The following is a 26,960-nucleotide window of genomic DNA, read 5'->3' as shown; positions in this document are numbered from 1 at the left end:
ACTGTGCCACCAGGGAAGCCCTCATTTGATTTGCTTTGAATCCCAGTGTTTAATTTTATTTGAAATTTCAAATAATATTGAAGAAGGGCACACATTTATCAAAAACAGGGCATGGATTAAAAACATTTGAGAAACAGCATTGTAAGGGGGAGCTTCTCCCACTGTCTCACCAGCAGCAGAATCCATTCCTCTTTGAACAGAGTCCCACTTGGTCTCTTTAGTTCTTTGCGGGGGGATATGAGCTAAAATGTCAGCCATGTTCAGAGGGAGTAGGGCAGAGGGAAGGCACCGCCCGTGAACTGAGTGCCTACTGGGTACCAGGTGCACGATGTGCACTTTCCCAAAGTGGCCCCACCTCTTCCTCTGGCCTCCCAGTGAGGGGCGGCCTCTCAGGCTCTTTGTCATGGAGGTACCCGCCACAAGACTAGCATCTTGACAACTTGCTTAGACTCTCTTTTAAGATGCCTCCGATTGGTAGTGTATATATGTCCATGCAACTCTCTCACTTTGTCACAGCTTACCCTTCCCGCTCCTCATATCCTCAAGTCCATTCTCTAGTAGGTCTGTGTCTTTATTCCCATCTTACCCCTAGGTTCTTCATGACCTTTTTTTTTTTTCTTAGATTCCATATATATGTGTTAGCATACGGTATTTGTTTTTCTCTTTCTGACTTACTTCACTCTGTATGACAGACTCTAGATCCATCCACCTCACTACAAATAACTCAATTTCGTTTCTTTTTATGGCTAATAGTCCATTGTATATATGTGCCACATCTTCTTTATCCATTCATCTGTTGATGGACACTTAGGTTGCTTCCATGTCCTGGCTATTGTAAATAGAGCTGCAATGAACATTTTGGTACATGACTCTTTTTGTTTTTGTTTTTTTGCGGTACGCGGGCCTCCCATTGCTGTGGCCTCTCCGGTTGCGGAGCACAGGCTCCGGACGCGCAGGCCCAGTGGTTATGGCTCACGGGCCCAGCCGCTCTGTGGCATGCGGGATCCTCCCGGACCGGGGCATGAACCCGTGTCCCCTGCATTGGCAGGCGGACTCTCAACCACTACACCACCAGGGAAGCCCATGACTCTTTTTGAATTATGGTTTTCTCAGGGTATATGCCCAGTAGTGGGATTGCTGGGTCGTATGGTAGTTCTATTTGTAGTTTTTTAAGGAACCTCCACACTGTTCTCCATAGTGGCTGTATCAATTTACATTCCCACCAGCAGTGCAAGAGTGTTCCCTTTTCTCCACACTCTCTCCAGCATTTATTGTTTCTAGATTTTTTGATGATGGCCATTCTGACCGGTGTGAGATGATATCTCATTGTAGTTTTGATTTGCATTTCTCTAATGATTAACGATGTTGAGCATTCTTTCATGTGTTTGTTGGCAATCTGTAAATGTCTATTTAGGTCTTCTGCCCATTTTTGGATTGGTTTGTTTATTTTTTTGTTATTGAGCTGCATGAGCTGCTTGTAAATTTTGGAGATTAATCCTTTGTCATTTGCTTCATTTGCAAATATTTTCTCCCATTCTGAGGGTAGTCTTTTGGTCTTGCTTATGGTTTCCTTTGCTGTGCAAAAGCTTTTAAGTTTCATTAGGTCCCATTATACACTACCAAACGTAAAATAGATAGCTAGTGGGAAGCAGCCGCATAGCACAGGGAAATCAGCTCGGTGGTTTGTGACCACCTAGAGGGGTGGGATAGGGAGGGTGGGAGGGAGAGAGATGCAAGAGGGAAGAGATATGGGAACATATGTATATGTATAACTGATTCACTTTATTATAAAACGAAAGTAACACACCATTGTGAAGCAATTATACTCCAATAAAGATGTTAAAAAAAAAAAAAAAAAAAGATGCCTCCGAGTTTGCCTCGTGGCTAACAGTCCGTCATGTCTGAGTCAAAGTGCAGAGAGGATGGATGAGATGTGTTGGCAAAACTGAGTGATAAAGACACTCCTTTCTGTTCTGAAATCTTATTAAGTTTCTGAGAGTTTCTTCAGTCATGAATCCACTAGAGAGAACTGGCCAGGCTGCAGCCCTGAAAACAACCAGCCTGTTCCCACTTCTTGCCCGGGGCTAGTCTCAACAGAAAACAGTAGAGCGAAGAGCTGGGCGACCACAGGCAAGACGCCTCTCCAGCCATGTGGACTTCACTGCCTGTGGTCCTAGTGATGTGACAATGCTGAGCTGCGGAGGTTTTAGTGAGGGACGGAGTTTCTGGCACAGCACCCGGCACATAGGATGTGCTGAATGCATGCAGCCAGTGTTACAAAGGGAAGCATAAACATCTGCCAACTTATTTTTGTGTTATTTATTTATTTATGCCCTTAGCTTGGAGGCCCAGTTTTGCTCAGCTTTCTGGATGCTGGCCAAGCTAAATTAACACTCTTATCTTCTGGCCTCTGCAGCTGGCAGCATCCCCTTAGGTCTCTGAGGTATTTGCTTTAGGCCACGTCCTGGCCTATCCCAGGCTGTCTTCTGCCAGGAGCCCCTCTACTCACCTGCAGATGAGACCACCCTGGGCTTGGTCAGTCAGTAGGGCCAACAGAGCCCCTGATTCTATGTAGGCAAAGGAGCTCAATGGGGAGGCCCTGGGCTCCGCACAAGATGGAAACACAGACACCTTGCTGTGAGAGTGAAAGAGGGGCTGCAAATTCTCAGAAGAATTGTCTCTGCTGGGCAAAATTTCACCCTATTTTGCCAGAGTGATGGACACTCGACTAGATGTATTTGATTCATCCAATCTCAGCAGCCCCCGGGAACACTGCCCCACGGTTTTCTCAGGCTGTGCTTCTCAAAGTCTGAAGTGCATGCTAACCCCCTAGGGACTTGGTTAAAACTCTAATTCTGATTCAGTAAATCTGGGGTGGGGCCTGAGATTCTGCAGGTCTAACAAGCTTCCAGGCGGTGCCCACGATGCTGTCTGATGATCACGTTCTGAGGAGCTAGGCTCCCACACATTATTTAGCAAACTTTAGTCATTTTTTTGTTACATGTCATCTATTTTATTATTTAGCTAATACTTTTCTTCAAACTGACCTACCTTTTAATTTCAAGATCTGGATATTACCATGAAATCACAGCTTTGAGGAGTGATTTTTGTTTTAATACACCTTAAAATGAACACATAACTGTTAAAATAAGAAGTATATTCCTACAATAATTTCATGTTCCAACAATGGTATAGCAGAGCATCATGTTCTAAGAAATACTGGTAATAGGAGTTCTGGAGAAGACTATAGCCCAGACTGCCTAGAACTTGTTCTTTGGACTCTTCAATTTCAGCAATCGATGTTTCTGCAGAAGCACTGGGGATTCTGGAAGAAAATCGAGGTGACTTTTGGATGACGTATTAACTGCAGCAGAGAGCACCTGTCTGTCTGTGCCCAGCAGGCTGTGTGGGAAAAGCGCCCTCCTCCCAAAAGCAGGAGTACCTGGAAGGGTGGCTGGAAGCAGTGGCTTCTCATCCAAAGCTATATCCAAATCACTTTTTCTCCTTGGCCACAATTTTGTGAAAACCTGTGGAGAGACTAGAGAATAGAAAAAAAAATTCCCTTTTGACTCCAAGGTACTTGTTTACAAAGTAAAAAGTCCTTGGCGAATCATTTAATTTATAATTAAATCTAATAATAAGCCATTGTGGCTAAATTAATTTTGAGCTAATTGCATGGGAACTCCGTGTCCTATATCACTTCTGAACAAAAGAGCTTGCTGTCATACAATCTGACTCATTCCAAGGCCAGGCCTCCGGGCACAAGCTCCAGGAGGCCAATGAGTAAACACTTCCTTAAGAGAGTTAGTGCTCAGGACTCACAGGGGCAAGAGACACGTGCAGCTCCCGGAGACTGCGTGTGGGTTGCTCACCAGATGTTGGTTTTCCGCTCAAAGCACCATCCTCTGGACAGCCCTTGATGGAGGCAAATCTTTCCACTAGAACTTGGTCTGCTCTGGCCATGGCCTGGAAGAGCCAGTGTTCAGGCCACAGTTCTTTAGTCCTATGAACACCCTGATGTGCCAACCCCCCCACAAACAGGACCTCACTTCATCCCCAGCCTGAGAGGTCTGTGGGTCTCCCCTTTCTGTTGATGCAATAAGGAAGGTCACAACCATTCCAAGTGGTTACCCCAAGGCCAAATACGAAGGAAGGTGCAGAGCTGGAATTTCCACTCGGACCCAGTGAGTCCAGTCATTCTGTCCCTTCATGGAAACGGTGAGTATGAAGAGCCCCTTCCCCATGCAGGTCCCCAGATCTCCCCGTGAGGATTTCTGAAGTTTCTCTGGAGGTTTCCTCCTTTGACTTTCACGTTTGATTCTGGTTCCCAGTTTGGTTGATATCAGTCACTCACACTTGCGTGTGAATGATTCTGAGAACAAATTTTGGGCCCTTGTGCTCTAGGGTGGTGGGATTGGTGGTACCCAAGGGAACCCCAAGATATGAAAGCCTTAGAAAGGGGAGGCTGAGGATGCCAAGGGCCACACTCAGTCTTCCTTCCTCATGCCTGGGAGTCTTTTCTCAGATTGCTGCATTTCTGGGTTTGATTTACTTATGCAATCAAATGAAGCATCTCCATTTGTCTGTAAATCTCTTTCGGTTGCATTTAAGATCTAACTCAATTTGCCATTAGGCGATTGTATTCAGTAGAAGAAGACACAGGGTTATTTGCCCACGAAAGGACAAGCCCTGTGCATCCAATATCTTTGGAAGTAAGGCTCCAGAGATGTGCAAGTCTTAATTTTCACCAGCAATAAGCACCTGCCTGTGGGTGGTTTCAACCACATTAGATTAGCAGTTTTTCTTGGTTGTACGGTTTGAAATATTGAGATGACCTTTGATAGGATTCACAGATCAGATCATGTCCTTTGTAGGGTTTCTGGAGTGATGCATTTTGACTTGGATAGGTCTTGCACGATTAGGTCAATGATAGTGCTCCGTGTTTCCTGTCACCTTGGCCTTCCTCATGGAGACAGGTTGTGTCTGAAGGCAAGCACAGGGCCATTGGTCAGAACATTTGCAGTCCTGGGAAATCAGCACAGTGAGGCAGTTTGCCTGTGTTGGGGCCTGGGGAGCATGACATTTATGCTCCTGAGCAGGATGTAATTTCCAGCTGAATAGCCCGGGCACTTACCCAGACTTTACTTTGGCCCCAGCTGTGTGTTAAGTTCCACCGACATCTCTTTTAAAAATGCAGCCGGTGGCATCAGCAAGAAAGGCAATCCCAGCACACGGGGATCGCAGGGGCCACCTCCAGTGGCGGACCATGTGCTTCCACAGGGGAGGAACGGCCAGAGCAGCACCCTGAAACATTTGTTCTCCTTTGTCATCTGATGGCTTATACTCTGACCTTCCCAACAGGCTGCAAAACAGTCATGACTGCTTCCCTGGGAGAGGTGACATTTAAGTGGAAACACTATCCTTTGTCGACAAGAGGCCGCAGGAAAAAGGTCATAGTGTGGACCAATGGGGAGCTGCCTTGTGACCCCACCTGGAGCCCTTGCCCCCTCCCCATTTCACTATGGGTGGAGGGAAGGTGGTTTCTCACATTCACAACCAAAAGTTGAGGTCTTCACGTCTCTCCCTTGCCCTGACCTAATTCCAGCAGAATCTGGTTTCATCTCAGTGTTGCATGCCTCCCTAGTAATGGGAGGGAGGAGCTATGCAGCCTGTTATGAAATAACTTTGCTCTTGGCCAGCCAAACACTCCTGGGCATAACGGTTCTTCCCTTAAGTTTAGTCATATCTTCCAGCCCATACTGGGTCCTCAGAGGATGGGTTCCTCAACGGGAGAGTGTCTTTCATTGTAGTTCTCATCTCTGTACCACCCCTTCCAGCCCCTTGAATCCTTGACCCTCCTGAGACCGAATGTCTTGGTCCCCTCAGCCTCCCACCTGCCAGCCAGCTCCAATCCTTGGGCGGAGTATCTGAGACCCACCTCTCGTGTGTTTCTCGTGTGAAAAGAGAACCTGGTCATTTGGGTTTCCTGGCATCTTTTATTTGGAGAATTGTCAACTGTATGAGTCTGTGAGCTGAAAAACCACCTCCACTCCTAGATACTGGGATGGTCAGATACTTCTCCTCCTAGCCTGCCTTGCATCTGGGGCTCAAAGTGGGGCCTTGTCTCATTGCCAGGCAAATGTACCAGTGAAGTGACTCAGGAGGAAAGAGTTGGTGGTGGCTGCAGTGGAGGTGGCAGCCCAGCACGGCTCCCAGCAGTGCTCAGGGCCAGTGGTGGGGCTTCCCCATCAGCCCAGTTCTGCGGTGTGCTTTGACTTGTTGTTCTTCAAAGATCAGCTTTGAACCTGCCCTCTGGGCTTCCACGCAATTCTGTTAGTTGTCCTATATGGTTTTAAGAGACTTAAAATTACAAGACCTTTCTTGTAATTTAGCCAGAATTGGTTTCTGCTGATTGCTACTAAGAACTTTGTTGTGAAGAGCATCTGTTTCCCTCCCCCTGAGATTTCCTTTCTTTATCCTATTTTCCTTGTTGGCCTGCAGCCTCTACACAAAGAAAGAGACGAAAAAAATCATTTGAATTTCTGATGGATTTTTTTTAACAGTGACAAAAGTCTTCAAAAAAGCCAAGGCTTTGATTTCTTCAACAAATAAATTGAAGGGGAGGGGAAGAGAAGAAGGGAAGCAAGCCTCTTGGAGAAGCCCATGTGCACCATGACACCAGAGCAGGAGCGCCCAGAGCATGGAGGGTACCTGGGCAGATGGGCCACAGGTTGTCTCCCAGAGCCTCAGGGTGGGACAACCAATGTTTCTGTGCCAGGGAAGGGTGAGGTGCCTGAAAGCAAGCTGAGGAGTCTTGGTGGTGGGATAAAGAGGACACAGAGGGATCTACTTGGATCTGGCAGCCAGAGAGTAGAGGGGGCATAGATACAGGTGTAGAAGAATAGGTGCCAATGTCGTGGGGCCAATTAGCACTGGACATCTTGGTCACAGCCACACAGTGCCTCCCACCCATAATGCAGCCTCCTCCCACTTAACACCTGGAGAAAAGGGAGGGAAAGAGGAATGGGAAACAAAAATCCCTAATTTATTCCGTTTTTAACCAAAAGGCACTAAGAAAAATCTGGTAGTGACTGAATGTAAACAGGTAGTTGGGAACAAAGTTAAGCTAGATAATAGAAAAATTTTGCATGAGTCTGCAAAATATATACGCTTCTCACCTCCTGGGGTTATCCTAGCTTTGTACGTGGTAGGTTTTGGAAGAGGGTGGAGAGCGAGGATAGAGAACCATCCTTCCTCCAACTCAGCTCTGTCTTTCTCTTGAAGAATTCCAGGCTTTCTGAGCTTGATGAGGTCACATCTCTGAACTTGCTGGCAAGAAACACATGACTGCAAATTGGCCTTGAAAACTATTGCCTACAGGTAGGTAATCTAGAAGGTCCAGGACCCTTTTTCTGGGAAATTCTCTGCTTTCCTGGGAAGAAAAAATGCTGCAGTGAATGAAAACGAGGTGAAACAAAACCAAATGCATTTCCACCCGCCTTCACTGCTTCAGCCTCTGTTTTTTGGAAGCTCAGACCCAGAGGTTGTTGAGAGCCCGCTGAGGAAGTTCTTCCAAAAGATCAGCATTCTTGGGTCATCGGGGCTAGCCCCGGAGCCCCTGTTGCCATTGCAGGGCCCATCCTCTGTACCCTCCAGTCTCACATTGTTCTAGAAACATCTCTGATCAAGTATGAGTGGACAGTTTGCCCTCACTCTGCCTCTTGTTTCATGGCATCTTCCTTGGACCCCACAATGCTCGGGCTGATGATATGCATCCTCCCAGGGTGTCTGCTGCTTGGTACCCTCCACTTTCGAGGACAGACACCCTTCCAGTTGTGAACAAGGCCAGGGTCTTGGTGCAGGCCCTAGGTAGGCTCAGCTTGCTCCAGGAAGCCTCACTTTGTACCATATTCAAGGAACCTTCTCATGAGGCACCAGCCTTCCACTGCAGCGGGCAACTTGCTCGTCTCAAAAATGCTGCACGTTTTCTCACCACCGTGCAGTTAGCCACATTGTCTTCTCAAACTGGAGTGCCCAGCACCCCCACCCTAGTCCCTACCTCCCACCACAGGATGTCCTGGGCTCTCCTGATGACCAGGCTCCACGGCATGGAGAATCTAGGGCACAGGGAGTGTTAATGGTGAAGTCTGAGAAACACTGTGAGCTGCAGACCAATCCATTTCTCTAAAATGGGGCTGTGAGTCAAGGCGTGGCTTGGGCACTGACCAGATGTGTGATGTTGATAGATCATCCAACCTATTGCAGCCTCTACCTCCTCTCCTATGAGCTGCTGGATCTGGATGGAGAAGCCCTGTCTACCCCACTAGACTGCTGCTGTGATTCTGGGCTTGCTTCCAAGATGTCTCACTCTTGCCGTGTAAAATTTTCCATAGCACTGCCTCTGTGTCCTCACAACATGGCAGCTGGCTTCCCCCAGAGTGAGTGACCCAAGTGAGACGGGCAGAAGCCACCATGTTTTAAAACCTAGATTCAGAAATGACATACTATCACTGGGCCTTATTCTATCAGTCACACCGAGCAACACTGATGCATTGTGGGAGGATACTACCCAAGAGCAGTGTAGTAGGCTGGCTGTCACAGTTTGCCCTGTCTAAATTTATTTACGCTCACCTGCGTTATCAAGAAATGAGGATCTCAGGAGTGCCTTCCCTCGGGGTCTATATCCCGCCCCTTTGTTGCCCAAGATGGACGGGTCCCATGGAGCTGGATACTAGAGAAAATCCTTGCATGAAGTGGAGCAATGTTGGGTGCAGAGCTACCATGAACAGGAGCCAAGAAGGGGATTTGACAGCCAAAAGCCTTGGAATGTCTAGTGGCCTGTCCAACGTAGGAGGGCCGAGTGGGAACTAAAGCTGGAGCTGAGTGTGGGAATACATTACTTTTTTGAAGGAAAGATAAGTCTTTCCTAGTTGCCACTTAAATGTGTGTTAAGATTAATACCTTGAATAATACTAATGTGCTTTCTTTTTCCACTCCTTCTTTGTGATTTTTCCTTCTTTAGCCATGGTTTCCAACACTTTCATGAGTAGTAGCTGAGATACAGGAGAGAGGAGAAACTGGCATGAAGGGAGGACATTCAGCTTCGCGTGTCCAAACAAGCTCCAAAACAATAGGCTCGAAAGTTAGGTTTTCAATGGCAAGATCAGGCCATTGAGAGAAGAAAGGTTTTCCTAAATTCAAATAGATATCTTTTAAATATAACAATCTTGGAGGATGAACATGGAGTTTTCACTAGAATAGGGAAGAATGGGCAGCATAACCTAAGAGCTGTTCCCAGCCCCACAGGAAAGAGAACAGCTCTTCTTAGGCTGGGATGTGGGGGTCAGACACTAGAGACATTTTTAGTCAACAAAATTAGATGAAGACACTGTAGTCAGGGCAGGAGATAGCAGATGGCCTGAGGAAGAATCCACAAGCTTGTGCTCCACTTTTGGTTTAGAATTCCAGGCTGAGAGCACCCTGCAGGGTGACCTACACCCACATGGGTGGCTTCAGTAGAAGGGATATGCTTGTGTGGCACGTTTAGGTGGAGAGGGAGTCTGAGATGCCATAGGCCAGGTTCCCTGGAGCCGGTGAGTGTCTTGTGTGAGATCCTACATGTTCTGTGTAGGTTGGGAGTGGGAACAGCAGTGCTAAGAGGGTGGAGGGAGAGGAATACAGTTGCTTGTTAGGAGACAAGACCCTATAGCTGAGGCCAAGGCATGGTCATGGTCAGTAGTAGCGTGGGTCCAGGGATGGAGCTGACCTGCAGGGACCATGGCTGACCCCACATGCCTCTCACACAGTCTGACTTGAACCTGGAGGACAGGGAGTGGACCAGGAGGGCTTACCCTGCTGCCATGAGGAACGGAAACAACTTCTTGACCATCCTTTGTGGGGACAGAAAGACTTTTGAGAGGATAGAAATATGAAAGGGACTTTAACTTAGTTAAATCCTGAATTGCCAGAGTAATTATGAGAAAGAGATTAAGTCTTTAAATGGGAGTTTACTTTGAAACAGTAAGATTGCTTTTGTTCGTTCATTTGTTTTGTTTTCTACTTTCAGCAGAATAGAGCCTTGAAAGACAGCTGAGTTTGATTAAGTAGAATTTAGCATTTCCACCATGGGATCACAGTGGATGCATTTTAAACCCAGTATACACCCAAAGGATATGATATGAAGCGGGAGGGAGGGGTGACATTATTCAGCCTAAGGAACAGAGGTCACATGACTAGTAGCTGCTGTTTTACTTTGAAAAACCTTGGAGGGTCTAGACTATATCAAGAATGCCTGTAAATCATCAACAACAAAAAGAACAGCCCAATTTCTAAATGCGCAAAGTTCAACAGGCATCTCATGAACAAGATACATGAATGGCCAATAAGCACATGAAAAAGTGCTCAACATCATCAGTCATTATTAGAAAATGCAAATGAAAACTACAATGAGATACCATTTCACATCCACTAGACTGAATAAAATAAAATACAGTGGATGCTGGGAAGTACGTGAGCCAACTGGAACTCCATCCAGTGCATGGACACCTGTTCTGCAGCCTCTCACAGTGGGAAACATGTATCCACATATGACCCAGCAATTAAACTCCTAGGTGCCAACCCAAAAGAAATGAAAACATATGTCTGCACAGAGACTTGAACATGAATATTTATAGTAGTCATATTCATAAGAATCAACCAGATAAAAAAAATATGGTATATCCACTTAATGGAATATTACTTGCAATAAAAAGGACCACTAAAAAAAAAAAAAAAAAGGACCACTTACTGTTAAATCCACAACGTGGGTGAATTTCAAAAACATTATGCTGAGTGAAAGAAGCCAGACCCGAAAGAGCATATACTGTACAACTCCATTTATATGAATTTCTAGGACAGGCAGACTGATCTACGTGGATAGAAGTCAAAAAGTGATCAGGGGCACAAGGGCACTTTCTGGGTGATGGGTATGTTCTATATGTTGTTTGCAACAATCATTGGTTGTCACATGGGCATATACAATGACCAAACCTCATCAAACTGAACACATTATACCTTAATTTAAAAAAAATTGATGAAAAATACCATTTTCTCAGAGTCTTGGCCCAAGTTCTTACAGCAGATTAGCCAGGCAAACAGAATTAACATGCAAGTCCCAGAAGGCTCTGCATCTTTGGGGGTGCACCTTCCCTCTGTCCCTTGATCCATTCGAAGTGTATTCACACACACCGGGCACACACATACATCCATGCACACACACTCTCTTTTATGCCCAGGGAGTGTCCCCTGCATGTGCCCGCCTCCCACAGGGAGCCTGCAGGATCAACCCCCGTCCCCTCGCCCACTCTCTGTCCCTCTGCCCCCCCTGCCCACACCCTCATCCCCTCTCCCATGGTCTAACTGCACTAGAGTCATCTCCGGTTCTAAACCTCAGCACACCCTAAATCATAGTTTGTGTGTGTTTTTTTCAGTGAAATACGGATGCTTTGGAAACCACTTTCCCCTCTAAAGGCCTCCTTCTTCCTTGTTAACTCTGGGCTGAGCTATTTCATAAATAATGCAGTTCTCCTCTCATCTCAGTTACAAATGTGGATGTCTCCTTGTTTTGAAGGATCAGACTGGTCTCCTTGTTTCTCCAGTCTGGCGGCAGCCACCCTCACGTGGCCCTGGCCCTCTCTGCACAGGAGGTGGCCGTGGGCTCTGTCACTTTGTTAAAAGTGGGCTGAGTCCCCTCTGCCCCCTCCTGCCGAAAGCACAATGGCAGCTCTTCCCTCTCGTCAGCCTGTGGGTCTGCGTGGAGGTTCCTTTGTGTACCAGGTCCCAGGACAGTGGCCCTTTCCACAGAATCAGTGCACACCCGTCACCAGCCCCAAGGGACAAAGGTCTCCAATATCAGTGTCCAAATCTCAGTGGTTCAGAGCCCCTGCCTACTTTACTGTAGAAATTTCCAATGCTCAAGTTCTCCAAATATTTACCGACCCAGCACCAGTCAAACCCAAGGCTTGCTCCCCACCCCAGCTGGCAAAAAGAGAAGTCCACCAAACCAGGCCTTGTCCCCATGCAGTCCCTGTCCCCACTGCCAAGCTCTGTTGGGGGTCTTTGTGAGGCTGGGCCTGCCTGGGGCTGGAGGCCAGGGCTTGCCATCCTTCCTGCTGGGCCCCATCTGGGGAACAAATAGCATCCTCTGTCCACCTGCTGAGCCCTGTGCCAGGCTCTCCCCTGCTGGGGGTGGAGGCTGCCCTGGAGTCCAGCCCATCTCCTTAGAACTTCTTACTTTTCTGTTGTTCACCTAAGGTTCCTGGGTCCTTGGTGAGGGGCCGTGCCCCCGGCCTGGTCCCATCTGCTGACAGCAGCAGCAAGGCCCCACTCCTGAGAGGAAGCTAGCCTCCCTGGACATGGCTGAAGGAGGCCAGTGGGCAAAGCGCCTGCGTGGAGTAATGGCTCAGGCCACTGACCTGTGGACAGGCTCCCAAGAAGTCAGCTTGTAAGGTGAGACCCTCTCAGTCCCCATGACCGCATGGCCTACAGTCCTGAGGTGGTAGAGTGGGAGTCTGCAGAGAAGCAATCCCACCGGACACAGTGGTGCCCCTGCAGGGCCGATAGCAGCTCTTGGTTGAAGACAAAAGGCTCCTGGGGGAGGTGGGGCATCTCTTCACTTGTGAGATCATGAGCCACCAGCGGGGCAAGGCTCACCTGGGCTGGTGGCACTGTCTTCACAGTTCCGGCCACAAGCCCCAGTGATTGTGATTGCTCAGGGGAAGCTAATAATCTGATGTAGTGAATGACAGATTACAGGCCACCCTGCATTTCTATATTTTCCACTGTTGAATTAAAAAAATCCATTTCTCAGCTTCCCTTGCGTTTCGGGTACAGGCTGGGGGACAAGTGGGTCTGCTTTGTGCTCTCTGAGATAGTGGAGAGCACAGACTCACCTACAGGCACCTAGGAGGCCTGGGACAAGTGCTGTGGTGATAGCAGGGACCAGCTGAGCCTCGAAGGATGAGCCAGCTCATTGAGTGAGGGAAGGTACTCCAGCAGGCCACACAGGCAGAGGAAAGGGGTGGTGACATCAGAGGGCATGGAGGCCCATGGGTGGTCACAGCTGTGGTCCAGGTAGGGGTAGGTAAGCCTAATCTGGAAGGGATGCTGTGGCTGGAAGCCGTCTTCTGCAGGAGTCATTCCTGGATTGGGCCACTTCCCAGCCCATCCTTACGCTGTTCTTTCTGTTCTGTTTGGCCCCTCCCCCATCTTTGTCTCTAGGCTCAAAGCTTGCATCCTCCTTTCTAAATATTGCTTGGAATATGGCCTGGCGTGGCCTCAGGACCAATCCCCTCAGTGGTTTCCTTGGCAGGCCTGGCCTTTCCAGAGCTACCAGCCTTAGCCTGCCCCACCTTGCTCTGCCCTGGGATCAGTGTTAGAGGAGAGTCCTGTATTGAGGACAAATATGGAATGGGGACAAGGTGAGAATGTTGGAGGATGAGGCTGAAAAAGCAGGTTGGATTACAGAGAGGAGCCTGGAAAGTCATGCCAAAGAGGTTATTCTTCCCCTTGAAGATGATGAAGAAATGTCCAAGGTTGTTGACTGGACTTGGTCAGATCTGAGTTTCAAAAGGATCCCCTGAGGTCATAGTCATGGAGGGTCAGGATTGTAGCAATGAAAACTCTGGACCTATTTACCCAGCATTGAGGCTGCCTTCCCAGTTCCCCTGCCACATCCAAAGGCTGACAGTCCCTGCAACCCCAGCCTTCAGCTCCAAGGGCTCCTCCAGGCTCCACGTCTCTTTCCCATCCAGTCCTCCTGTCCTCTTCTGCTTTCCTTCATGTCTGTCCTACTGCCACACCTGCATCATCTTTCCAATTCTGTCCAGACTCATCACAGTGGAACCATCTTCCTGGCTTCATATTTCAGAACATGGGTGAGAAAGAAGGGTAGTATTTCTTGGACCCTCTCAACGACCTCAAAATAGAGGGCCAGGGACTTCCCTGGCAGTCCAGTGGTTAAGACTTTGCCTTCCAATACAGGGGGTGCATGTTCGATCCCTGGTCGGGGAGCTAAGATCCCACATGCCTTGCAGCCAAAAGACCAAAACAGAAGCAATATTGTAACAAATTCAATAAAAGACTTTAAAAAAAAAGCGGGCCCTCTTCTAATTCTCTGGAGAAACCACCACCCATTTCCTCCCTTGTCTTCTTCATTACCTTGTTTTTCCACAGGTGTTTTCACCTGTTGCTGTTTGGAAGTGTAGAGGAAGGGAGTTTCACTTCCTAGAAAGATGTAGTAGGTAGTAGCAGGCAATACTGCTGTTGCAACAAGTAAAGAAGAAACAAATAAATTGGAACAATCATACTTGAAAAGACCTTGGAGATCTGTATGCAATGAAGACTAGATAACCTAGAATATGAGAGAAGGAAGACCCTTTCCAGGCTAAGGGCACAGACCTGACAGGCTTTCAGTAAAATGTCTGGGAGAGTCTCACCTGAGGAACAGGATTAAACCAGTGGTGCAGGGAGTCTAAACCTGCATCCCAGCCCCAACCCAGCTCAGTTCCTCGTGGGCTGAGGTAGTCAGCCCCAGAAACTGAGTGGAGGAAAGGGCGAGTCTTCTACATCCTCTAGAGTTCTTTTATACACAATGTCCAGCACACATTAAAAACTTCAGAGACAGGAAACGATGACCAACAATAAAAAACAGACTATAGAAGTGGCCAAGGACTTTGGAGTTAGCAGTTAAAGACTTTAAAATAACTATGATAAATACATTAAATAAGGTACAGGGAGAGATGGACAAAATGGATAAAAAGAGAATTTAACAGAAAATTGGAATCTATAAAATAATTAAATGGGCATTCTAGAATTGTAAAAGAGAGTATCTGAAATCAATACCTCTTGGATGGATTTAACAGCAGACGGACACAGAGGACTCAATGTGTGAACTCGAAGAGGGGCCAAGAGGAAATATTCCAGCTGAAATAGAGGAGAAAATGGAAAGAGCAGGACAGTGGGATAGACACACGGGGCACCAAGGGCATCTAATGTGCCGTCGTTAGAGGCCTGGAGGGAGAGAAGAGAGAATGGGCAGAAGCAATACTTGAAGAGATAATGTCTGAGAATTTTCTAAAACCAATTAAAAAAAATCAACCCACTCTTTAAAAAAAAAAAAAACAACTCAGCAAAACCCAAGCAGGATAAATACAAAGAAAGTCACTCCTAGCCACATCATAGTCAAACTGTTGAAAGCCAAAATCAAAGATAAAATCTTAAAAGCAATTATTAGCAGAAGGGTCATTACATGCAAGGGAGTAACTATAAGTTGTACGGCTGGCTTTTCAACAGAAACTATGCATGGCAGGCAGAATAATGGCCCCCCAAAGACATCCATGCCTTAATCCCTGGAATCTGGGAATAGTTACCTTACTTGGCTAAAGGGACATTGCAGATGTGATTAAGTTAAGCATTTTGAGACGAGTATCCTGGATTACCCAGGTGAGCACAATGTAATCACCAGTGTCCTTATAAGATAGAGGCAGGAAGTCAGAGAAGGAGATGTGATGATGGAAGCAGAGGTCACAGCGACGTGATTGCTGGAAAGGAGCCATGGGCTAAGGAATGTGGGCAGCCTTTAGAGGCTGGAAAAGGCAAAACAACAGATTCTGCCCTGGAGCCTCCAGAAGGAACACATCCCTGCCGACACCTTAATTTTAGCCCCGTGAGACCCATTTCAGACTTCTGACCTTTGGAACTGCAAGATAATAAATTTGTGCTCTTTTAAGCCACTAAATTTCAGTAATTTGTCACAGCAGGAAAAGGAAGCTAATACACTGTAGAAGTCAGCAGACTATGGGATGGCATCTTTCCAGTTCTGAATCAAAGAAGGGCGAGGTACTCTAAATACCTAAATAAGGAGATTAGCTGCCACTTTGGCTACCAGACCCTGTACCTCTCTCTGCATTCTTTTTTTTCTTTTTTTTTTTTTTTTTTTTTTCCGTTCGCGGCCCTCTCCCTTTTTTGGCCCCTCCCCTTTCCGCGCCCAGGCTCAGCAGCCATGGCTCACAGGCCCAGCCACTCCGCGCCATGTGGGATCTTCCCAGACCAGGGCATGAACCCGTGTCCCCTGCAACGGCAGGCGGACTCTCAACCACTGCGCCACCAGGGAAGCCCCCTCTCTCTGCATTCTTAAAGCTCAGGGATCCCATCAGTGAACCACACGGAGACCCTCTTATGCCTCAACCAGTCTTAGAGACAAGACTAAATTCAAATCTCTTGACCAACCCAGTACATCTATCACATGGTTAATGATAATAGGAGATATCATCTAGAACTAATTAATGAGTTTTAATTTTTTTCACACTTCCTTATCAGTGGCCTCCTGGTGCAGCAAGGGGAGGATTAAGATAATTCATAGTTGGATTAAAAAGAGAAAGAGACGATGTCCCTTTTTTGACAACCTGGATGGGTTCTTGAAGCCCATTCCAGACTGAGTCTTTCAATGATAAGAGCCAGGTACTTGAGAGAAAAAACTCTTCTAAATTCCCAAAGCATCTTGTTATATATTAAGAACCAAATCCAGAAAGACTAAACATGGAGCTTTTATTGTGGTAAAATATACACCATCTTACTCATTTTTACCATCCTAACCATTTTCAGTTCAGTAACATTAAGTACATGCACAATGTTGTGCAACCATCAACACCATCTTTCTCCGGAACTTTATCATCTTCCCAAACTGAAACTTTGAAGCAATTAAGCAACTCCTCACTCCCCTCTCCTCCCAGCCTCTGGCACCCACCCTTCTACTTTCTGCCTCTGTGAATTTGACTACTCTAGGAGCCTCATAGTAATGGAGAGTTTTGTTTTTAAGCTGTAAAATGGGAAAGGAGCAGGATGTAACATATGGGCAATTTTCCTGCCGCACAGGAATGCAGCCCATCCCACTTTCTTGGGCTGGAGAAAGAGTCTGGAGAGAGAGGGAGAGTAAGAGAGCTGAGGCTTATGTGTGTGGCCTCTGCACCCCTCCCTGTTCCTGGAGTGAGGAATGATAAGGACCCCCAGCAGGAATCCCAGAAGGGAGGGCGCTTGCCCAGCTTCCCGCCAGCCATAACACCGTGCAAACCAGAGGGCCCAGACAAGATTGTACACGGGCGTCCCCACACTCCATGCGCCACCGGGGAAGACTGAGCATCTCTCCAAAGAGCCTGAGTTCACTGGACTAAACTGTAAACTCCTGTGACCATGCTCTCCTGAGGGATGAGGTTCATCCCTCATCACCGCTGAGTAGAAATGAAACTCTTCAATAAATTGAGTTCTACTGTAGAAAATAAGGAAAGTTACTTTCCTGCACATCTGAGCTGTAAGTTTTATACCCACTACAAATAACCTGGCCCAAGAGATTGCTTCCTCTCCCTGAGGGGTTCAAAGCTAGAGTCCGACCCTTGGTTTCCCTGCTATCGGCCTCAGGGCTGGGTGGGGCCACAGGCAGGCACAGGAGCTCCGTATAGAAAGTTCAGATTTTTCCCTTGGGCAGTGTGCCAGGAGCATAGGCTGCATGCACTGCTGACAGTGCTTCCTGGCACGCTGGCAAGCCGCTTGCCTCCCAGACTGCTGAGCCCACTTGCAAACGCCTGCCCCCTCCCCCCCCCCCCCGCCCCCTCCCCCAACTCTCTAACCTGCTCCAGGAAAAATATTTTGACATGGCATGTCCCTCCTGCCATGAATTACATACAGAAGGAGCAAAGAGGAGGAAGGTGGGGTCCATAGGCCTAGGCAATCTCAGAGCAGTTCATTCCTGTGGCCAGGGTTTGGGGACGTGGGCTGCGTGCAGGGCCAGGCTGGGGGCACTGGCCCACAGAGCACATGGGAGAAGGTGGCTGGGCGCTTCCAGGGATTGGAGGTTTGGAGAGTCTGTAGGGTTCACATCTATTCTCTCTCCATTTCTCTCACCTCCACTAGGTGTGAGCTCCTCGGTTATTCTGGGGTCCCCCATCCCCTGTGTCTCTCCCCCTCCCCTCCCCTCCCCTCCCCTCCAGCGCAGGTGTATCTAAATCTACCCTCTCTCACCTGTAAACACCCAAAGCAGAGGCTGGCAAAACTGGAGAAATGAGAGGCCCAACAGGCATTCAGGAACCCATCTGGCTGAATTTCGAGCAGAACCAATGGCCTTTTTTTCTCTCAAGGAGAGAGGAAACAAGGTATGCAGTTCAAAAGCAGTCTGGGCTCAGTCTCCCCAGGGAGGGGAGATTTGCTCCTTTCGCTGAGTAATCTGTGTGTGCCCCCAGCTACTACTCACCCCACCACGTGCCACCCAGGCCCCCACCCCAGGCACGTCCTCACCAAAGTGTTCCCTGTGGTCTCAGAGGCCAACGTGGATGCTCTGGTTTTCCCGGAGCTGCAGCGGGATGTTCGCAGGCTGAGGGGTGTGGGACAGAAGGGTATTTCGGGGGGGTGGGAAGACTGAGCGTCAGCATGAAGAGCACCCCCCAGATTGAAAAGTAAGAGGTGGCTGACTTTTGCCTCTCAGGCTTGCCTTGGTGCTGCTGGGTTTTGTTTGTGTGTTTATTTTTGCTTTTGTGTGTTTGTAGTTTTGAATCTCTACCCTATTAAAGTATGTCATTAGAGAAAACAGGGACCCCTTTCCCTGGCTCTGCGTGTACATTCCAGCCAACATTTCTACACTAATTAGCTTCATCTTGTAACTCCTCTCAGATAGGAGCACCCTCCAGGCCTACCCTTAAAACAGTGAGGTCAAATAACAAGCGTTTTCTTTCCTTTTCCTGAGCTCAAATACATACTCGACACTGCAAGTGTTCTGAGTGCTGTAGATACAGAAAGCTGCTTCCAAGACCTGGGGTGGGTGGTAGAGACCTGCCCCCAGCAAGGACCCCAAGTCCTCCTGCATGGGGGGACACTGTCTGGCCCTTCTGTGCCTCATTTCCTCAGGACTTGTAGACAGGTTCTCCAGTGTTTACAGAAACTTCAAAGGCTTAACGATGATAGCTAAGCTTGTTTTAGTGATTCCTGTGTGCTAGGCACTGTTCTAATTCATTTGATCTTCACAACCACCTGATGAGGTAAGTACTATTGTTATCCCCCATTTCACAAATGAGAAAGCCAAGGCCCAGTAAAGATAAGGGACTTGTCCAAAGTCACTCGATGCCTAAGGGGCAGAGGTGAGACTCGAACTTGGGCCGCCTTCAGAGCCACTCTCTTGCCCATGCTCAGCTGGTTAGGCTGAGAAGCAGGGATGCAGGCAATCCAAAAGGCCAACAGGGGCCACAGAGGACACGCAAACTGCACAGCACACAGCCCTTCACGGTGTGTGGGGGAAGAGCCACTCCTCAGCAGTGCAACGTTGCCAGACACTCTAATTTTTCAAGAGAAGCCAGAAATCTGGATATTGATTTGAAATTTCCCAATTAAAAATGTCATCAGCTAATTCAAATCTTATGTGAGGGAATAAAAAACCAACCCATTGTATCTCCAGTCCCCATGCAGCTCATCAGCTGCCTGCCTGTCTGAGGCCTCTGGGTCAGACCAAGGAAGGTGGATTGACTTAATCTCCTAAATCAACATTCCATTGGTAGTGGCTACCTGGGGTGCAATGTTGAGAAGGTTCTGAGTGTGAGTCTGGCCTGGATGAGAAAGTGTTGAAATCCATTAGCAATATCTGCCATGTGCACAGCCTGAAAAAATGACAGCATCTATGCCGTGAGTTTTCCCTGACTGGTTAGTCATTCTACAGAATGAACTGATGTTCAGTTCCTGTTCCTCCAGGGCCTAATTTTTTAAGTCCCCCCATCTCACCTCATCCTGGTCCAGGTGGTAAATGTCCTAGGTACTACGTACTGACTTTACTAACCCTCACACCAATCTTGTGGAAAAGTGTGATCACGTGTGTTTGACTGTTTCAGCTCCACTCCAACCAGGAACTACAAGTCCTGCATCCTTCACTGTTGCCCCCAGAAATCCAACCTATCCAGGCCCTTTGTCATCTCCCTGGGGTGTCAGTGGTCCTTGGTGAAGGGACATCACACAGCACACATTTTTTTTGCTTGACAAAAGCCTCAAAAGACAAGACTCTTCTTGGGAACACCTTCCCCTATGACACACTCTACCCATCTCTTTTCGGGGTCTGACCCTGCTTTCTCTTCCCTCGTGAGGTTTTAGAAATGCCCAATCATTTATCCCTTTCTGAAGCAGCCATACTCTGTGTATACCCTTTAGACTCACTCTATCCCAATTTGCTTAAAAACAAGCTTTCCCCAACAAATTGAGCCTCTCCTTAAGAGTTCTCATACCAGCTACACAGAAAACAGAACTCCCAGTCATCATGATTTCTGTAAGTCATACAGAGACAACCCTGGAGCCACGTCAGTTGTGTGACACAGATGTGACATTTATGATATGCAGGTGGCCTTACCCACATACTGATTGTTTTTCTTCACTGCATTCATATTTGCTTAGAGTTTATTTCTCCTGGTTTAGTGCTTCATCTGCTCTCCTATTTTCCTTCTTCATGAAATTGGTTTTCTCAGACAAATGATGAGGGACCTGAGAGCAGGTCCCATTTCTTTCTCTTCCTTCAGTCACTCATTGGACAAATACCATTTGAGTGCCTGCTGTGGGCCAGACGCTGCTCTAGTACCCCGGGGACACAGCACTGCCTAGAACAGAGGGTCCATGCTCTTGGAGCTTACCTTCTTTTCTCTTTGAATCTTGTAGCATGGATGCCCGTAAACATGCTGGTCTTGAGGATCCTTGAGGTTTCACTGGGCACAGCCACACACTTGCAGCTTGCCCTGGCGTGCACTGGCTCCATGTATTTGCCTTTGGTTTTTCCTTGTAGAGGCTTCTTTTTCTAGCTGTGCTGACACATGCCCTGAAGAAAGACCACCCTCCCCAGGCCCAGGCATTGCCACTTGATCCTGGGCTAGGCACTTGAACTTCCTTACCTGTCAAGGATGGGTAATTTCCACATGACAGGCTGCTGTGAGCTGTGAGTGGAGTAAAGCACATCAGCATGATGCAAATGTTCCTCATTATTCAGCACAATTTTGTTCAGAGATAAAAATTAAGGATCCTCCTTCCACCCCCCAGCATGTTCTTATTGCCCTGGTTCTTCCAGAGGTCTCCTTTTCCTGAGAAAGAGAAAATGCAACAGAATACAAATACCAAGGAATCAAATTCTTGGCTTTGAAGTTTCAAAATCTACTTTTAAAACTTATAAAGGAGAAAATAATCATATAAATCTAGGATTTTGCTCTGTAAGAGTGTTTGCTAGGGTTCTCCAAAGAAAGATACAGACCAATAGCACATAAAATATGCTGTGATATAATATAATATGATATAGTAAAATGTAGTACATTATAATTACTTAATTCCTAATTACATGGGGAATTGGCTCATGTGATGATGGAGACTGAGAAGTCCCAAGATCTGCTGTCAGCAAGCTGGAGACCCAGGAGGGCCAATGGTGTAGTTCTAGCCTCAGTCTGAAGCCTGAGAACCAGGAGAGACAATGGTGTAACTTCCAGTCTGAGGGCAGAACAAGACTGGTGTCCCAGCACAACAGTCCCGCTGGAGAAGATCCATCTTCCTCAGGCTTTTTGTTCTATTCAGGTCTTCAATTGATTGGATGAGGGTCACCCACCTTAAGGTGGGGGTGGGGGGAGGACAATTAACTCAATCTTCCAATTCAAATGTTAATCATGCAAGACATTCTTACATACACACCCAGAATAATGCTTGACCAAGAGGCTGGGCACTCTGGGACCCAGTCAAGTTGACACATAAAATTAACCATCACAAAGAGTGAGGCTTTTTGAAAAAGAAATGTTTGCTGGATTTCAAAGAGAAACTAAAGTACTTTAAAGAAATTGTAGCATAAAATTTATTCCCCCAAATAATAGAAGGAAGAGGACAAGAGAAGAATCCAAATAAGTCACCTGCCATGCAGACCAGATTCAGGTTGCTAAGGGCACGGGAGAAGGAGTCTGAAGGGAGAAGCCTGTGATTCTCCCTGTCCTTCCAAGGTGGCTTGGGATCAAGGGAAGATTAAAAAAAAACAAAAAAACACAACACTAGATGAGTTTGGGGAAATCTAAGGTAGGGAAATCTTGCACCAGCTTCCTGGGAGGAGAGCAGTTGAGAACAAGTGGATGTGGTGATACTTGAGTGAAAGAGCCTGGGTTGGATCTCCTGAAGTCCTACAGAGATTGGGAGAGTAGCCAAAATCTCGTATGCCCCTGTGATGGATATGACAGTAAGAAGAGAGTAGAAGCTGGTGGCCCAAGGGGTGCTGGGGGTGTGACAAAAACGGTCATCAGTGGCAGATTGAGCCATGCAAACCAGAGGCCAGGTAAAGGTATATTCAATCCCATAGACATTGACATGAGGAAGTGGTGGTTGCTTCAATAGATACCAGCGGAAATCAATGTTGATAGTCAACACTGAACAGTGCGTATCTCAGAGGGGGCTGGCACAGGATGACTCTTGTTATGGTCAGGATAGTGTAGCTATGCTGCAGTAACAAACAGACCCCAAAACAGAGTACCTTGGTCCTTGAAAGTTTGTTTCTCCTTCATTTAGGTCCGATGCATTACTCCTCCTCCTGGATAGCTTCCTTCCAAGTGATGACTCAGAGATTCAAATGCTTAGTTACGACCTCCAGGGTGGCCTCAAGCAGGAGAAAAGAGGACTGGAAAGTCACACAGAGGGCTTTTCATTGCCTTAGCAAATAAATGGCATACCTTATCTCCCCATACAGACCCTTGACCAGAACTAATCACATGACCCCAACCTAACTACAAGGGAGGTTGGGAAATGCAGTCCTCCTGTGTGCTCAGGTGGAGGAAATGAAACAGGATTTAGGAAGACCTAGTTTTGTCTCTACCACCATCATGAACCAAGCATATCCTGGACATGATGATCCATAATTTCCCTGCAGAACTGAGATGTCATCTCAGGGAGAAAACCCTAAATTGCAACAAGCTTTAATCTAAATTGAGAAATCACTGAATTCTACTGGGTTTTCATGAAAATGACTAGGTTATAATTTTTGTTATCAGGAAGAAATAGGAAACCTAAAGATAGGAAATACGTTCAGGTATAGAAAAATAAAGTCCTCTTTGGCCACATGAGAACATGAGTGATTACATTATTACATGGGTCAGGACATTACTACAGGCTACATATGTTTATAGCTGGAAAAAGTCTTACAGATTGTTGGTCAGAGGTGGGTTAGCATAGAGGTTCAGTGCATTGGCTCCTAGGTTCAGATTTGAGCTCTGCACCTCGCTAGCTGGTGTGAAGGTTAAATGGGATCAAATGGGGAAATGCTCAGCTCCGGGCTGGATACATCATAAGGCTGCAATAAAGGTTAGCAGTTGTAACCATCCACAGCTGAAATTAAGATCCAGAGATTTTAACTTTCAGTCTGATGTTTTTCCATTATTCCTACCCCCAAAAGCTCTTGACATCATGTTTCCACAGCTAAGATTAATGATACTGATAAGAATATCTTCAAAGTTCTCATCATGAGAGAAATAATTTAACTATGCTAGGTGATGGACGTTAACTAGACTTATTGTGGTGATCATTTTGCAATATCTACACATAGTAAATCATGTTATACACCTGAAACTAATATAATGTTATACGTCAATTATATTTTATTAGAAGAAGAAGAAAAAAGAGGAGAAGGAGGAGGATGAGAAAAACTACCATTAACTGAGCTCCTGCACTGTGCCAGGCATTTTATACAACTCACCTCATTCAGTCCTTAAAACAACTCTGTGAATTGGGCATCACTGTCACCATTTCATAGATACTTGGCACTTACAGAGGTTGAGTTAACCTGTGCAAGGACACTGGGGGAGTTCTAAAACTTACCACACTGAGATCCAACCCTGGCTCCACCATGCACTGACTGTCAAACCCCCAGCAGGCCACCTCAGCATGCTAAAATTTACTTTCTCTGCCTGTAAAAGAGGAATAGAGATAATACCCACCTCAGGGGAAACAAAAAAAATCCACAAGTTTCCTGACCTTCCTCCACCTAAGAGGTGGGGTCTCTGCCCCCTCCCCTTGAATCTGGGTTGACCTTAATGACTAGCTTGTGACCAATAGAATGAAGCTCAGCTTTCAAGGCTACTCAGAAGAGGCCATGTGGTTTCTGCCTTGTTCCCCTGGGACACTTGCCTTTGGAGCCCTAAATTGTTGTTATAGGTTGAATTGTGTACCCCCAAATTCATATGTTGGAGTGCTAACTCTCAGTACCTCAGAATGTGACCTCCTTTGGAAATAGGATCTTTGTAGAGATAATCAAGTTAAAATGAAGTCAGTAGGTTGGCTCTTAATCCAATAAGACTGGTATCCTTACGGAAATTTAGACACACACACACACACACAGAAGACAGTGTGAAGATACAAGAAGACAGCCATCTATAAGCCAAAGAGAGAGGTCTGGAACAGATCCTACGATCATGTTCCTCAGAGGGAACCAACCCTAACAGCACCTTGAATGTGGACTTCCATCCTCCAGACTGTGAGATAATCATTTTTGTTGTTCTAAGCTACTGAGGTTGTGGTACTTTGTTACAGCAGGCATAGCAAACAAATACAGTTGTCGTGTAAGAAGGCAGACTCCCCTGAGGCCTCCATGCTGTTAGGAAGCCCAGGCCACAGAAGGAGGCCACAGGTATGTATTCTGGTGACAGCCCTGCTGAGGTTCCAGCTGACAGCCAACATCAACCATCGGACACGTGAGCCAAGACTCCTCCAGATGATTCCTGCCACCAGCTATAGATCCCCCCACCCCCGGGTTTACCCACATTTTTGAGTGTTCCCAGACAAGACCCCAGATATCATGGAGCAAGTGGACCCTTCTTACTTGTAACTAAATTCTGTCTGAATTCTCGACCCATGGAATCTATGTGCATAATAAAATAGGGTTTTTGTTTTGTTTTATTTTTTTGCAGTACGCGGGCCTCTCACTGTTGTGGTCTCTCCCGTTGCGGGGCACAGGCTCCGGACGCGCAAGCTCAGCGGCCATGGCTCACGGGCCCAGCCGCTCCGCGGCATGTGGGATCTTCCCAGACCGGGGCACGAACCCACGTCCCCTGTATCGGCAGGCGGACTCTCAACCACTGCACCACCAGAGAAGCCCTAAAATAGGGTTTTTAGGCCGCAAGTTTTGAGGCTCTGTGGAGCAACAGGAATAGGAGCAGCCTCACAGCTAGTGAGCCAGAGCTGGGGCTCCCTGACTCCAGAAGGCAGACCTTCTCCGGAAGCAAGCTCAGCAGCCTTGCTGTCTCAGAGGGTGTCTGAGTAGGAGGGTTTTTGCTGAGTCTTGTCTCTGAGCAAGCAGGGCTGGCCCACGTGGGCTAGACTCTGGTTGACCCATGAGGACTCTCTGGCCTCTGAGAAAGCCAGCTCCCCTCAGCCTTCTTCAGGTTCCGAGAGCAGGCCAGGATCCCAAAGGCAGGCATAATGTCTGGTCTTTCCAAGGTCTGATCACCTGGTTGAGGGTTAGAACTGTAGGTATCACTTGACCCTGTTCCCGTGGTCATTTTGCAGATGGTTGTAACGGGAGAGCTGCTGGGAAGCAGAATATAATCTGGGTGTCTGACTGCCTGGGTTTAAATTCTGGCTGTGCAGTCTCTACCTGTATGGTCTAGGTCAGTTATATAACCTCCCCAAGCCTGTTTCTTCATCTGCAAAATGGGAAAATAGTAGCACCCACCTTGTAGGGGTTCTCTGGATGCTCGCCCAGGACATTCTCATGGGAAGCATGGAGCTGGGGCCTAGCACGTAGTCAGCCCACAGCATATGGGCACTATCCCTGCCATTCATCAACAGCAACTCTTTGCTTGTAGGGATTTATCTGCTCTCTCCAGTGTGGACTAGTTTAGTTCCTGGGAGCTTCCCTGCAAAGGGGAGAATGTAGCTTAAAATAACCCCAAGAATGTTGAGCTCTTTCAGAAGTTAACTTTAAAAAATTAATAAAGATTCCAGACAAACCTAAGGTAGCATTGTTTTTACTGGTTTGTTGTTGTTGTTTCAGCCTCTCCTGAAAGTCCTCGCAGCAGTAAAGCCTTGGCACAGGGCGCAGGGCTTCACTTCCTTCCCCATTTTGTGGCCACCGCGTCCGCCTGCATCCCCACCACGGCCTAGGCAGGAGCGACGGGAGGGCTGCGTAGTCTCCTCGGCTCACTGCTGCAGGAAACGCTGCCTGCCGCCCGGATGACTCCCAGAAAAGAAGGCGGATGGCGTGACTCAAAGTGTCTCCTCCCCCCCAACTCAGCACGCTGCACCCACACAAGCCCCCTCCTCTGAGGGTGAGACTGAATCACGGCTCAGTGTTCTGGGATGCTTCTGGGCCTCTTTCCCAGCGCTGGCCTGGCCAAGAGATCTGACTGCAGGGTGCCTTCATGGATCGGAGCTAATTCCCCTCTAAGTAGCAGCCTGCCCCTCGGCGGCACTTTGTCAGAAACCATCTCTGGGCAGGCAGCTGGCAGGAGGCTGCTGGCTGCACAGTCTCCCTCCTGCTCTACTCAGGGCAAGGCTTGTCCAAATATTTGGCTTGATCCTGCTTTCTGATTCATCATGTGCAGGAACCTCTGTAATTTCATCTACTGCGTGACTCAGACAAGGGCTCAGCACAAGTGCCGAGCACCCAGGGCCAGAGCCGCAGCCAACACCCGCTGCTCCCGGCCAGCCCTGGGGTTTGGGGAGCGCTGCCGGGGCTCCCTAGACTGCCTAGCCTCAGATTAAATCTCTTTTGTCTGAGATGATTAATGGAGCCTCAAACACGCCTCAGCGCAAGGGTGTGAGGTGCACTTTGTACCTTTTCCAAGTTTTTTTTTATACGCTAAATCCATTTGCATCTCATAAATTATATTGGCCTCAAAATGAAATGTTCCTGACAGCAGCACACAGGGTGTAGGTCCCACTAAAACATTTTCTCTTGT

General features: G+C 47.4%; 1 long non-coding RNA gene across 4 annotated transcripts; it reads right to left on the bottom strand.

The window, feature by feature from the left end:
- Positions 1-7,663: 7,663 nt before the first annotated feature.
- Positions 7,664-26,474, bottom strand: LOC113607654 (uncharacterized). Of its 4 annotated transcripts, none has more exons than XR_003428017.1 (5): positions 26,011-26,474; positions 25,733-25,916; positions 22,544-23,969; positions 20,688-21,128; positions 7,664-9,053 (listed from the first exon to the last, which is right to left on the bottom strand). It is a non-coding gene; the product is annotated as an uncharacterized LOC113607654 (long non-coding RNA). The 4 variants fall into 4 exon arrangements; XR_003428018.1 differs by lacking the exons at positions 7,664-9,053; positions 20,688-21,128 and adding an exon at positions 21,155-21,640 and having other exon boundaries at positions 22,544-22,687; positions 23,881-23,969; positions 26,011-26,467; XR_003428016.1 differs by lacking the exon at positions 7,664-9,053 and having other exon boundaries at positions 18,015-21,128; positions 26,011-26,473.
- Positions 26,475-26,960: the final 486 nt, after the last annotated feature.

The sequence above is a fragment of the Aethalodelphis obliquidens genome, unplaced genomic scaffold, assembly GCF_003676395.1.
Source record: "Aethalodelphis obliquidens isolate GAN/ISIS:26980383/991018 unplaced genomic scaffold, ASM367639v1 scaffold49, whole genome shotgun sequence".
NCBI classification, from domain to species: Eukaryota; Metazoa; Chordata; class Mammalia; order Artiodactyla; family Delphinidae; genus Aethalodelphis; species Aethalodelphis obliquidens.
Note: the sequence above shows the minus strand (reverse complement) of the source record. Positions and strands in the feature narration are given on the sequence as shown.